Source organism: Bombina bombina, chromosome 1, assembly GCF_027579735.1.
Source record: "Bombina bombina isolate aBomBom1 chromosome 1, aBomBom1.pri, whole genome shotgun sequence".
Lineage (NCBI taxonomy): Eukaryota > Metazoa > Chordata > Amphibia > Anura > Bombinatoridae > Bombina > Bombina bombina.
Window position 1 is genome coordinate 928485738 of NC_069499.1, and position 12803 is coordinate 928498540.

At 40.4% G+C, this 12803-nt stretch overlaps 1 protein-coding gene across 2 annotated transcripts in view; it reads right to left on the reverse strand.

Annotated features, from left to right (window-relative positions):
- CENPT (centromere protein T) overlaps nt 1-12803 on the reverse strand; it is a 264213-nt gene that overhangs the window by 194363 nt on the left and 57047 nt on the right. The gene's annotated exons all lie outside the window — the stretch shown is intronic.

The window sequence follows — 12803 nt, forward strand, 5'->3', positions numbered from 1 at the left end:
ATGAGTCTGGCAGAGGCATTCATTATGGATTCTAAAGGAGCTAGGCGGCAGGTGAGGAGACCAGAGAGGATGGAGTTGCAGTAATTGAGGCGGGAAAGAAAGATAGTGGATTAAAATCTTAGTTGTGTCTTGTGTAAGGAAGTGTCTAATTTTAGAGATGTTTTTAAGGTGGAAGCGGCAGGCTTTAGCCAAGGACTGAATGTGAGGAGTGAAAGAAAGATCTGAGTCAAATGTGACCCCAAGACATCGGGCATGTGGGGTAGGGGTAATGATGGAGTTGTCGACAGAGAGATTGGGGTGGAGATTTTGGAAGAAGGGGGGAAAATGAGGAGCTCAGTTTTTGGGAGATTTAGCTTGAGGTAGTGAGAGGACATCCAGGAAGAGATTTGAGAAAGACAGTTAGTGACACGGGTTAGCAAGGAAGGAGATAGGTCTGGTGCAGAGAAGTAGATTTGGGTGTAGTTGGCATACAAATGATATTGGAAATCGTGGGACTTTATTAGGGAACCTAGTGATGACGTGTAGATTGAGAAGAGAAGGGGACAGAGGACAGATTCTTGTGGTACTCCCACAGAAAGTGGTGACGGGGCAGAGGAGGCCCCAGAAAAGGCTACACTAAAGGTACCGTTAAACAGGTAGGAAGAGAGCCACGAGAGGGCTGTCTCACAGATGCCGAAGGATTGGAGGGTTTGGGGCAAAAGAGGGTGGTCAACAGTGTCAAAGGCTGCAGACAAATCAAGAAAGATAAGCAGAGAGAAGTGGCCTTTTGATTTTGCTGTAAGTAGGTTGTTGGTAACCTTAACAATAGCTGTCTCTGTGGAGTGATGGGGATGAAATCCAGATTGCAGTGGGTCAAGAAGGGAGTTTAACGTAAGGAAATGGGATAGGTGTGCATATACTAGTTTTTCGAGAAGCTTTGAGGCAAGAGGGAGGAGGGAAATAGGGCGATAGTTGGATGGGGAGATAGGATCAAGGGAAGATTTTTTTTGAAGATAGGTGTGACCAGTGCATGTTTCAGCGATGAGGGAAATATACCGGTGCTGAGGGAGAGGTTGAAAATGTGTGTGAGTATAGGGGTAATTGTAGCAGAGAGGGAGGGGAGTAGCTGTGAGGGGATAGGGTCAAGGGGACAGGTAGTGAGGTGAGAGCGCAGTATAAGTGCCGAAACTTCTTCCTCAGTAACAGGGGAGAATGAGCTAAGTTTAAGGTTATGTGGGTTGTGGTTGATTGAGAGCATTTAAGGGGGTGAGAGAATGGAATTAGGTTGAGAGCTGATTTAATTTCTGATGGAGTCGATTTTGTTATTGAAGTGGCTGGCAAAGTCTTGAGCTGACAGAGAAGTTGTATTAGGAGGTTTGGGAGGGCGGAGCAGAGTATTGAAAGTGGAAAACAGCCGTTTTGGGTTTGAAGAAAGATCCTAGCATTATATCCTCTCTTATAGGACACTAATGCTTAGTTTACAGTCATGTTGTACTGTGCAAACTGGTGGTCACATAAAACATCTCCACAGACTTTAATGGAGGTTATGGTTACCAGTTTCCGCAATTTACAACAGCAATGGTAACTAGGTTTAAAAGGGACATATAACCCAATTTTTTTTCTTTCATGATTTAGATAGAACAAAACATTTTAAATCACTTTCTAATTTACTTCTATTATCAAATTATCTTAGTTTTCTTGTTATCCTTTGTGGAAAAGCAGAAATGTAAGCTCAAGAGTGTGCATGTGTCTGCAGCACTATATAGCAGCAGTTTTGCAACAATGTTATACATTAGCAGGAGCACTAGATGGCAGCACTATTTCCTGTCATGTAGGGCTTCAGGCATGTGCACGCTACCTACCTAGGTATCTCTTCAACAAAGAATAACATGAGAATGAAAAAAAGTTGACAACAGAAGTAAATTGGAAACTTTTTAAAAATTGTGTCTTCTATCTGAATCATGAAAGAATTTTTTTTGGGTTTAATGTCCCTTTAAGTTGTGAAGCATCTACTACTTTAATATGCACTCAAAAATGAAAAAAACGAATTAATTTAACTTGCGTATGAATTAAATTGTTTATAGCAAAGGTGACATGCTAGGGACTGTGTCAAAACTAGGGACGTACAAACTCAATTACCAAGCAATGGCATCAAAGCATTTCATTAAGGAGAAATTTGAAGAAGAAATAACAAAAAAAGATAGATGTTTCCAAAAATTGTTTATAAAATGAGATAGTGTAAGGAAGGCTTAATGGACTTATTTCACTGAGGATGAAATTGTATGGAAGTATTCCTTTTATAAAGCCATGGTGGGAATAAAGCATAGACTTTATTCTTCCATATACGAGAGTTGTGAATCTTCCAACATCTCACAATATCCTTTTGCTGAAATGCAAGAAGGAGAAAAAAAGAGGAAGTGAGTGCTTGTGTTCCAAATGAAAACTGGTTAATATTATTAGAAGAAACTCTGGGATAAGGCCTTGTCTCAAGAAACAAAACAAAAACTAAGGAAGCTTGAAACTATGCAACCTCAATAAGCTATAACGATACATACAGTGAACATTTTCTAAGTGAGGCACTAACATAAGAATTATACAAGAATTGAACAAGGGGCAAGACATAAGGCAAGTACTTTGGTAATATTGTGTTTTATGTATCTCATTGTTTCCTTATGCAAATGCTGCTGTAATACAGTGTCTTATGTGTTTAATTGGTTTCCACTTTTGTAAAAATGTTCAGTATCTTCATATTCCTTTTTGCTACCTCTTGTCTCTATAACAAACTACATTATTCAATTACTCCTTCTCCCTCTCCACCTGCATTGTTCATTAGCCCATCTCTCTTAAACTCACCTAACTTTTGTACTCATGGGGGGTGATCCGATATAGATCGCAGTTTGCGGCGCAAGCGAGGGAACCGGCGTCGCCCGCAGTTTCAGCTCGCAACTCAAGCTATCCCATATAAGTCGCCGTCAGATGCTAACGTGCCGTAAGTCTGACAAACCAGCGATGTCCAGAAATCTGCGCAAGTACAAATTTCTGGCGTCGCCAGTGACTTGCGCCACGTTAGAAACTGCCGGCGCCTCTAAAACCTGACTAAAGTCTAAAACACCCGCACTGTCTAACACGCCTCCCTAACATAGCCCGACACGTCTAACCCTCTATCCGCTATCCCCCCTCACTATCCTAACAATAAAAAAGCTATTAACCCCTAAACCGCCGCTCCCGTACCCCGCCGCAACCTAATAAAGTTATTAACCCCTAAACCGCCGCTCCCGTACCCCGCCGCAACCTAATAAAGTTATTAACCCCTAAACCGCCGCTCCCGTACCCCGCCGCCAGCTATATTATATCTATAACCCCTTAAAGTGAGCCCCTAACACCGCCGCCATCTATATTAAAATTATTAACCCCTAATGTAAGCCCCTTACACCGCCGCCATCTCTATTAAAATGATTAACCCCTAATTTAATCTACCTACCCCGCCGCCAGCTATATTATCTATATTAACCCTAAGTATATTATAGTTAATATAGGTATTACATTATATATATTAACTATATTAACCCTAATTATATTAGGGTTAATATAGTTAATATACTTACTATAGTATTTATATTAACTATATTAACTCTATCTAACCCTAACACCCCTAACTAAATTTATATTAAATTAATCTAATTCATTTATAAACTAAAATGTTCCTATTTAAATCTAAATACTTACAGGTATACCCCGCTCATACAGCGGGTTAGGGACCGGAGCCCCGCTGTAAAATGAAAACCGCCTTAAAGTGAAACAAGGCAGTTTTAGCTTTTTTTTCACTTGCCAGTGTGTTTAAAAACTTGAAAACATGTTTGAACTAGCATATATTAGGGGTGCAATAGTGCTACGTTTAGTTTAACACTAGCACAGCACAGTATTCAATAAATACTGTACTTGTAAAATAGTGACAATTACTGTAGTAAAATTTGCCAAACTATAGCACTGAGACACAGATTGCACTGTAATGCTGTAAACAGAGTGAAATAAGCATAGCAAAATGGTGCCAGTCACTTTTCTCGCAAACTCATAATGATTACAGCACTATTTCATAATCCTTGGAGGTTGAACTTCAGCTCCACAAAGCGCTGTATTAGCGAATCGCTGTAAAGTGAAGCGCTGTAAAGTGAGGTATACCTGTACCTATAAAATAAACCCTAAGATAGCTACAATATAATTAATAATTACATTGTAGCTATGTTAGGGTTAATATTTATTTTACAGGTAAATTGTTAATTATTTTAACTAGGTATAATAGCTATTAAATAGTTATTAACTATTTAATATCTACCTAGTTAAAATAATTACCCAATTACCTGTAAAATAAATCCTAACCTAAGTTACAAATACACCTACACTATCAATAAATTAAATAAACTACAAACATCTATCTAAAAATACAATTAAATTAACTAAACTAAATTACAAAAAAAAACAAACACTAAATTACAAAAAATAAAAAAAGATTACAAGATTTTTAAGCTAATTACACCTATTCTAAGCCCCCTAATAAAATAATAAACCCCCAAAATAAAAAAAATTCCCTGCCCTATTCTAAATTAAACAAATTTCAAAGCTCTTTACCTTACCAGCCCTTAAAAGGGCCTTTTGTGGGGCATGCCCCAAAGAATTCAGCTCTTTTGCATACAAATACAATACCCCCCCCCCCCCATTACAACCCACCACCCACATACCCCTATTCTAAAACCACCCAAACCCCCCTTAAAAAAGCCTAACACTACCCCCCTGAAGATCTCCCTACCTTGTCTTCACCACACCGGGCCGAACTCCTGATCCGATCCGGGCGATGTCTTCCTCCAAGCGGCAAAGAAGAATTCTTCCTCCGGTGATGTCTTCCTCCAAGCGGCAAAGAAGAATTCTTCCTCCGGCGACGTCTTCATTCTTCCGGCGGCATCTTCAATCTTCTTTCTTCGCTCCGCCGCCGCGGAGCATCCATCCCGGCCGACTACTGAACTACGAATGAGGTACCTTTAAATGACGTCATCCAAGATGGCGTCCGCCGAATTCCGATTGGCTAATAGGATTCTATCAGCCAATCGGAATTAAGTTAGAAAAATCTGATTGGCTGATGGAATCAGCCAATCAGATTCAAGTTCAATCCGATTGGCTGATCCAATCAGCCAATCAGATTGAGCTCGCATTCTATTGGCTGATCGGAACAGCCAATAGAATGCGAGCTCAATCTGATTGGCTGATTGGATCAGCCAATCGGATTGAACTTGAATCTGATTGGCTGATTCAATCAGCCAATCAGATTTTTCTAACTTAATTCTGATTGGCTGATAGAATCCTATCAGCCAATCGGAATTCGGCGGACGCCATCTTGGATGACGTCATTTAAAGGTACCTCATTCGTAGTACAGCAGTCGGCCGGGATGGATGCTCCGCGGCGGCGGACCGGAGAAAGAAGATTGAAGATGCCGCCGGAAGAATGAAGACTTTGCTGCCGCTTGGAGGAAGACGTCGCCGGAGGAAGAATTCTTCTTTGCCGCTTGGAGGAAGACATCGCCCGGATCGGATCAGGAGTTCGGCCCGGTGTGGTGAAGACAAGGTAGGGAGATCTTCAGGGGGGTAGTGTTAGGCTTTTTTAAGGGGGGTTTGGGTGGTTTTAGAATAGGGGTATGTGGGTGGTGGGTTGTAATGGGGGGGGGGGTATTGTATTTGTATGCAAAAGAGCTGAATTCTTTGGGGCATGCCCCACAAAAGGCCCTTTTAAGGGCTGGTAAGGTAAAGAGCTTTGAAATTTGTTTAATTTAGAATAGGGCAGGGAATTTTTTTTATTTTGGGGGATTATTATTTTATTAGGGGGCTTAGAATAGGTGTAATTAGCTTAAAAATCTTGTAATCTTTTTTTTATTTTTTGTAATTTAGTTTAGTTAATTTAATTGTATTTTTAGATAGATGTTTGTAGTTTATTAAATTTATTGATAGTGTAGGTGTATTTGTAACTTAGGTTAGGATTTATTTTACAGGTAATTGGGTAATTATTTTAACTAGGTAGATATTAAATAGTTAATAACTATTTAATATCTATTATACCTAGTTAAAATAATTAACAATTTACCTGTAAAATAAATATTAACCCTAACATAGCTACAATGTAATTATTAATTATATTGTAGCTATCTTAGGGTTTATTTTATAGGTAAGTATTTAGATTTAAATAGGAATATTTTAGTTTATAAATGAATTAGATTAATTTAATATAAATTTAGTTAGGGGTGTTAGGGTTAGATAGAGTTAATATAGTTAATATAAATACTATAGTAACTATATTAACTATATTAACCCTAATATAATTAGGGTTAATATAGTTAATATATATAATGTAATACCTATATTAACTATAATATACTTAGGGTTAATATAGATAATATAGCTGGCGGCGGGGTAGGTAGATTAAATTAGGGGTTAATCATTTTAATAGAGATGGCGGCGGTGTAAGGGGCTTACATTAGGGGTTAATAATATTAATATAGCTGGCGGCGGTATAGGGGGATTAGATTAGGGGTTAATAATTTTTATATAGGTGGCGGCGGTGTAAGGGGTCAGATTAGGGGATAGATAAGGTAGATGGCGGCGGTTTTAGGGGCTCACAGTAGGGGGTTAGTTTATGTAGATGGCGGCGGGGTCCGGGAGCGGCGGTTTAGGGGTTAATAACTTTATTAGGGATTTCGGGGGGGGGGGGGTCGCGGTTGACAGGTAGATAGACATTGCGCATGCGTTAGGTGTTAGGTTTATTTTAGCAGATCGCGGTTGACAGGGAGATAGACATTGCGCATGCGTTAGGTGTTAGGTTTATTTTAGCAGCCAGTTTAGGAAGTTACGGGTCTCTAATAGTCAGCGTAAGGCTTCTTACGGCTGCTTTTTGTGGCGAGGTGAAAATGGAGTAAGTTTTCTCCATTTTCGCCACGTAAGTCCTTACGCTGCATATTGGATACCAAACTGCGCAGGTTTGGTATACCTGCCTATAGCCCAAAAAACTACGGGCGACGGCAGAAATATACGCGCGTAACTTCTAGGTTACGCCGTATATGTGATACCAAACCCGCGCAAATATTGGCGTCGCCGGCTTTTGCGGGCGACGATTTTTATCGGATCGACCCCATGAACTTTATCTATTCCTAAACACTCTCTCTCCCCCCCTGCACCTTGTCTCATTACTGCAAATGTGTAATGTGTATCTCATCTCATGTCACTCTCCCTCTTGCTTATACTAACCGCTGGTGACATCTTCCCTAATCCTGGTCCACAACAACTTCCTAGCCGTGCACATCCATGTGTACTATTCCATAGACTCAGAAAACAACACTCTGGTAACCTTACTCACATTCTTCTTGCATCTAAAGCCACTACCCCATTCACTTGTGCACTCGAACTCTCGCTCTGTTTGCAACAAGCTCACCTCTATACATGACCTCTTTATCTCCCGCTGCCTCAACCTTCTGGCCCTAACAGAAACCTGGCTCTCTCCCCTAGACACAGCATCCACTGCTGCTCTGTCACATGGGGGTCTCCACTTCAGCCACACTCCTAGGTCTGGTAATAGACAAGGAGGTGGTGTAGGTATTTTACTTTCCTCTCGTTGCACCTTTCAACAAATACATCCAATCTCTTCCCTCACATTTTCCTCATTCGAAACCCACGATTCGCTTATTCTCTCCCCTCTCTACATGTGTAGCAGTCATATACTGACCCCCTGGCTCCTCAATTCAATTTCTAGATCACTTGGCTGCCTGGCTACCTTATTTCCTTTCCTCAGACACCCACCCCCTCATTCATGGCAACTTCAACATCCCTCTTGACAATCCCACTGCCTCCTCTGCAAAACAAATTCTGCAACTCACTTCCTCTTTCAGTTTGTCACAATGGACTGATTCTCCCACTCACACAGACAGTCACTCCCTTGACCTGATCTTTAGCTATTGATGCACTATTTCAAACTTCACAAACTGCCCTTTTCCTCTTTCTGACCACCATCTCCTTACTTGCAACATATCATCCCTCCCTACTACTCTCCCTCCTTCTACTCCTCACACCAAACTTCACAGAAGCATTATATCATTAGATCAGCAACAGCTTGTTAATTCCATCGAACCTCTCCTCTCATCCATCTCCTCCTTTTCCTGCCCTGACCAATCTATCTGCCACTATAATATTACCCTTACATCCATCCTTGACAATCTGGCCCCTCTTACCATAGCTCGGAAATCATACACTCATCCTCAGCCCTGGTATACTCCTCTGACATGGTACCTACGCAGTTGTTTCCATACTACTGAGCGGCACTGGATTTATCATTCATCTTGAACTCCTACTATTCTGCCCTTAATCTCTATAAGCAACATTACTTCTCTACTCTTATCTCTACTTTTTCTTCAAACCCAAAACATCTGTTCTCCACTTTCAATACTCTTCTCCACCCACCTCCTAATACAACTTATCAGTCAGCTCAAGACTTTGGTAGCCACTTCAATAACAAAATCGACTCCATCAGAAAAGAAATCAGCTCTCAACATATTTCCATTTTCTCACCCCCTCAAACGCTAGCAATCAACCACAACCCACAAAGCCATAAACTTAGCTTGTTTTCCCCTGTTACTAAGGAAGACGTTTCTGCACTTATACTGCGCTCTCACCTCACTACCCTATCCCCTCACAGATACTCCCCTCCATCTCTTATACCCTTACCCCTATACTCACACACATTTTCAACGTCTCCCTCAGCACCAGTATATTTCCCTCATCTCAAACATGCACTGGTCACACCTATCCTCAAAAAACCTTCTCTTGATCGAACCTCCCCATCCAACTACCGCCCTATTTCCCTACTCCCTCTTGCCTCAAAGCTTCTCAAAAAGCTAGTATATGCACATCTATCCCATTTCCTTACATTAAACTCCCTCCTTGACCCACTGCAATCTGGATTTCGTCCCCATCATTCCACAAAGACAACAACCTACTTACAGCAAATACTGTTTGATACTGTTGACCACCCTCTTTTGCTCCAAACCCTCCAATCCTTTGGCATTTGTTACACAGCCCTCTCATGGTTCTCTTCCTACCTGTCAAATCCTATCTTTAGTGTAGCCTTCTCTGTAGCCTTCTCTGGGACCTCCTCTGCCCCATCACCACTTTCTGTCGGGGTACCGCAAGGCTCTGTCCTTGGTCCCCTTCTCTTCTCAATCTACACGTCATCATTAGGTACCCTTATAAAATCCCACGGGTTCCTATATAATTTGTTTGCCGACGACAAACAAATCTACTTCTCTGCACCAGACCTATCTCATTTCTCGCGAACACGTGTCACTAACTGTCTTTCTCACATCTCTTCCTGGATGTCCTCTCACTACCTCAAGATAAATCTCTCCAAAACTAAGCTCCTTATTTTCCCCCTTCTTCCAAAATTTCCACCCCCAATCTCTCTATAACTGTCGAAAACTCCATTACCCCTACCCCGCATACCTGAAGTCTTGGGGTCACATTTGACAACAGATCTTTCTTTCACTCCTCACATTCAGTCCTTGACTGAATGCCGCTTTCACCTTAAAAACACCTCTAAAATAAAGATATTACCTTACACAAGACACAACTAAGATTTTAATCTACTCTCTCATCCTTTCCCGCCTTGATTACTGCAACTGTCCTCTCTGGTCTCCCTAGTTGCCGCCTAGCTCTTTTGCAATCCATAATGAATGCCTCTACCAGGCTCATCTTCCTTACATGTTGCTCTTCATCTGCTGCACCTCTCTGCCAATCCCTTCACTGACTTCCTCTTGCCTCTAGGATTAAACACAAAATTCTCACTCTGACATATAAAGCTCTCAACTGCACTGCTCCCCCCTATATCTCAGACCTTTTCTCCAGATACGCTCCCTCCTGTCCCCTTCGCTCTGCTCATGTCCTCCTCTCTTGTTACCTCCTCACACTCTCGTTTACAGGATTCTCCAGACTGGCTCCCATCATGTGGAACTCTCTGCCTCGCTCCACATTCCCCTAGTTTTGAAAGCTTCAAGCACTCCCTAAAGACTCAACTGTTCAGGGATGCATACAACCTACACTAACCTTTCTTTATATCAGTTCCTCTCCTCCATTGCCATCTCCTTGAACCCCCTTAGCAAGTAAGCCTAAGAATCCAGCTGTTTGTAGATCACCTTCTTAAGAGCTGACTACAACAGTGCGACTCTTGGCAGGGCCCTTTACCTGTTTGATCCCTATAAATGTTTTGTTGTACTCCGCCTATGTTTATAGCACTGCGGAATCTGTTGGCGCTCTACAAATAACCAATAATTAATAATAATAAAGATAGAGACTAAGAAAACGGTCTATGGCATCATATTCAAAAGCAAGACTTATCGAAGGCTCATAAGGACAAACAAACCATGAAGAGCCAAAAGGTAACAGCCAAGCATGAGTGAGACTTCTAAGAGGCAGTGGAATCAAGGAAAGAACATGATAATCAGTGAAGGCACCCATTTACTCCTAGAGATAACTAAAATGACAAATGTGCATCTTCAGTGCTCTAGCAACACTAGACATCTTCATTAGATTAAGAACTGGAGATCTTCTGTTTTCTACCATTCCTAATCTTTACCGTAGACAGAGTTTGTTTAGACCGCCAGAACAGTTTCAGTCAGAGCCTCAGATACTACCAATTTTTTTTAACAGACCTTTTAAAGGTCGGTCCTTTCTTTAGAAGGCCCCACTAGTAATTACACATTAACAGCAGGCTATACAGTCACATGCTATTTTTAAAAAAAATATGTTTAGCAATATTTATTATATAACTGTTCACCCAGTTTTTCCTCCTTACGTACAGAACGCTTGCCACTATCATGTGAAAATTTTGTCCAATCGTAGTAAGCAAAGTTGTTTAAAATCTATGAACAGGCGAGTATAGCTATATGCATCTATGATTAGGGTGCAAGTAGAAATGCGGCAGATGCAATTCTGACACCTGAAAATTTTGAAGTTTTATACATTTTTATAGATTACAAAATAATTAAGAGTGTAAGTAGTTGCAGTGTTTTTGGTTTGTGTGGGACGTCCTGGGTAGGACCTGCGCATCTGTGACTAAAACCACAATACTGTGTTGTGTTCTATTATACTGAAGTACATAACAGAAGTGTAAAGTATCACAACAAAGTATACCATATGTCAAACGAGTAAAACTTTTTTTTAATCAGGTTTCAACAAAAACAGGCTACAGATATATAACATACTCAGTTATTTGTAGAGAAACGTCAAATTATCACCCCACCTTTTTTAGGTTAAAAGTCTACTCCCATAAATAGGGGAAGTAGTTTTTTTTTCTAAGAAAACCTCCAACTTATCTCAAACCCTGATTAATCAGTGTTTTCACAGGATAAAAAAAAAAAAGAAAATATTTGGATTAGTAGTCTTGTATTAATGTAAACAAAACATTAGTGAGCAAGTTTTAAAAAAAAAAAAGTTAAACGTGACGACGCTATCGTGTTTCACATTATGCTTTCTCAAAGGGGTCTTTTCCTTTTAAAGGGATAGGAAAGTCCAAATTAAACTTTCATGATTCAGATAGGGCATGTAATTTTAAACAATTTTCTAATTTACTTTTATCATCAAATTTGCTTTGTTCTCTTGTTATTCTTAGTTAAAGGCTAATACTAGGTAGGCTCATATGCTAATTTCTACGTCCTTGAAGGCCACCTCCAATTTGAATGCATTTGACAGTTTTTCACAGGGCGTTAGTTCATGTGTTTCATATAGATAACATTGTGCTCATGCACGTGAAGTTATTTAAGAGTCATTGCCTGAAATGCAAGTCTGTCAAAAGAATTGAACTAAGGGGGCAGTCTGCAGTAGCTTAGATACAAGGTAATTACAGAGGTAAAAAGTATATTTCTACAACAGTGTTGGTTGTGCAAAACTGGGGAATGGTAAATAAAGGGATTATCTATCTTTTTAATCAATAACATTTTTGGTGTTTACTATCCCTTTAACTTTCTCACTACTGTTTCATATAAAATATTTCAAAGAATTTCAAAATCGCTGAGCACAAAATTTACTGCAGCGAGCAGAAATGACTTTAGCTACAGATTATGCACGGAGTTCACTGTGTTCCCAGAATAACAGAATCAGAGTTTTATGGAGGACACAATAACTCCTGGAAACTACAATATCACTCAAGGATAAGTAATTACAACAGTGTTTAATATCAGCGCTCATCCCAGGACTTACTTAATGGGCACACCACTGTGATGATTTTATGGACAACCCGACTAAAAAACAGAATTTATGCTTACCTGTTAAATTTATTTCTCTTGTGGTGTATCCAGTCCACGGATTCATCCTTTACTTGTGGGATATTCTCCTTCCCAACAGGAAGTGGCAAAGAGAGCACACAGCAGAGCTGTCCATATAGCTCCCCCTCTAGCTCCACCCCCCAGTCATTCGACCGAAGGTTAGGAAAAAAAAGGAGAAACCATAGGGTGCAATGGCGACTGTATTTTAAAAATAAAAACCACCTGTCTTAAAATGACAGGGTTTTCTCTTGTAAGGTGTATCCAGTCCACGGATTCATCCTTTACTTGTGGGATACCAATACCAAAGCTTTAGGACACGGATGAAGGGAGGGAACAAGACAGGTACCTTAAACGGAAGACACCACTGCTTGTAAAACCTTTCTCCCAAAAATAGCCTCCGAAGAAGCAAAAGTATCGAATTTGTAAAAAGTATGCAGCGAAGACCAAGTCGCTGCCTTACAAATCTGTTCAACAGAAGCC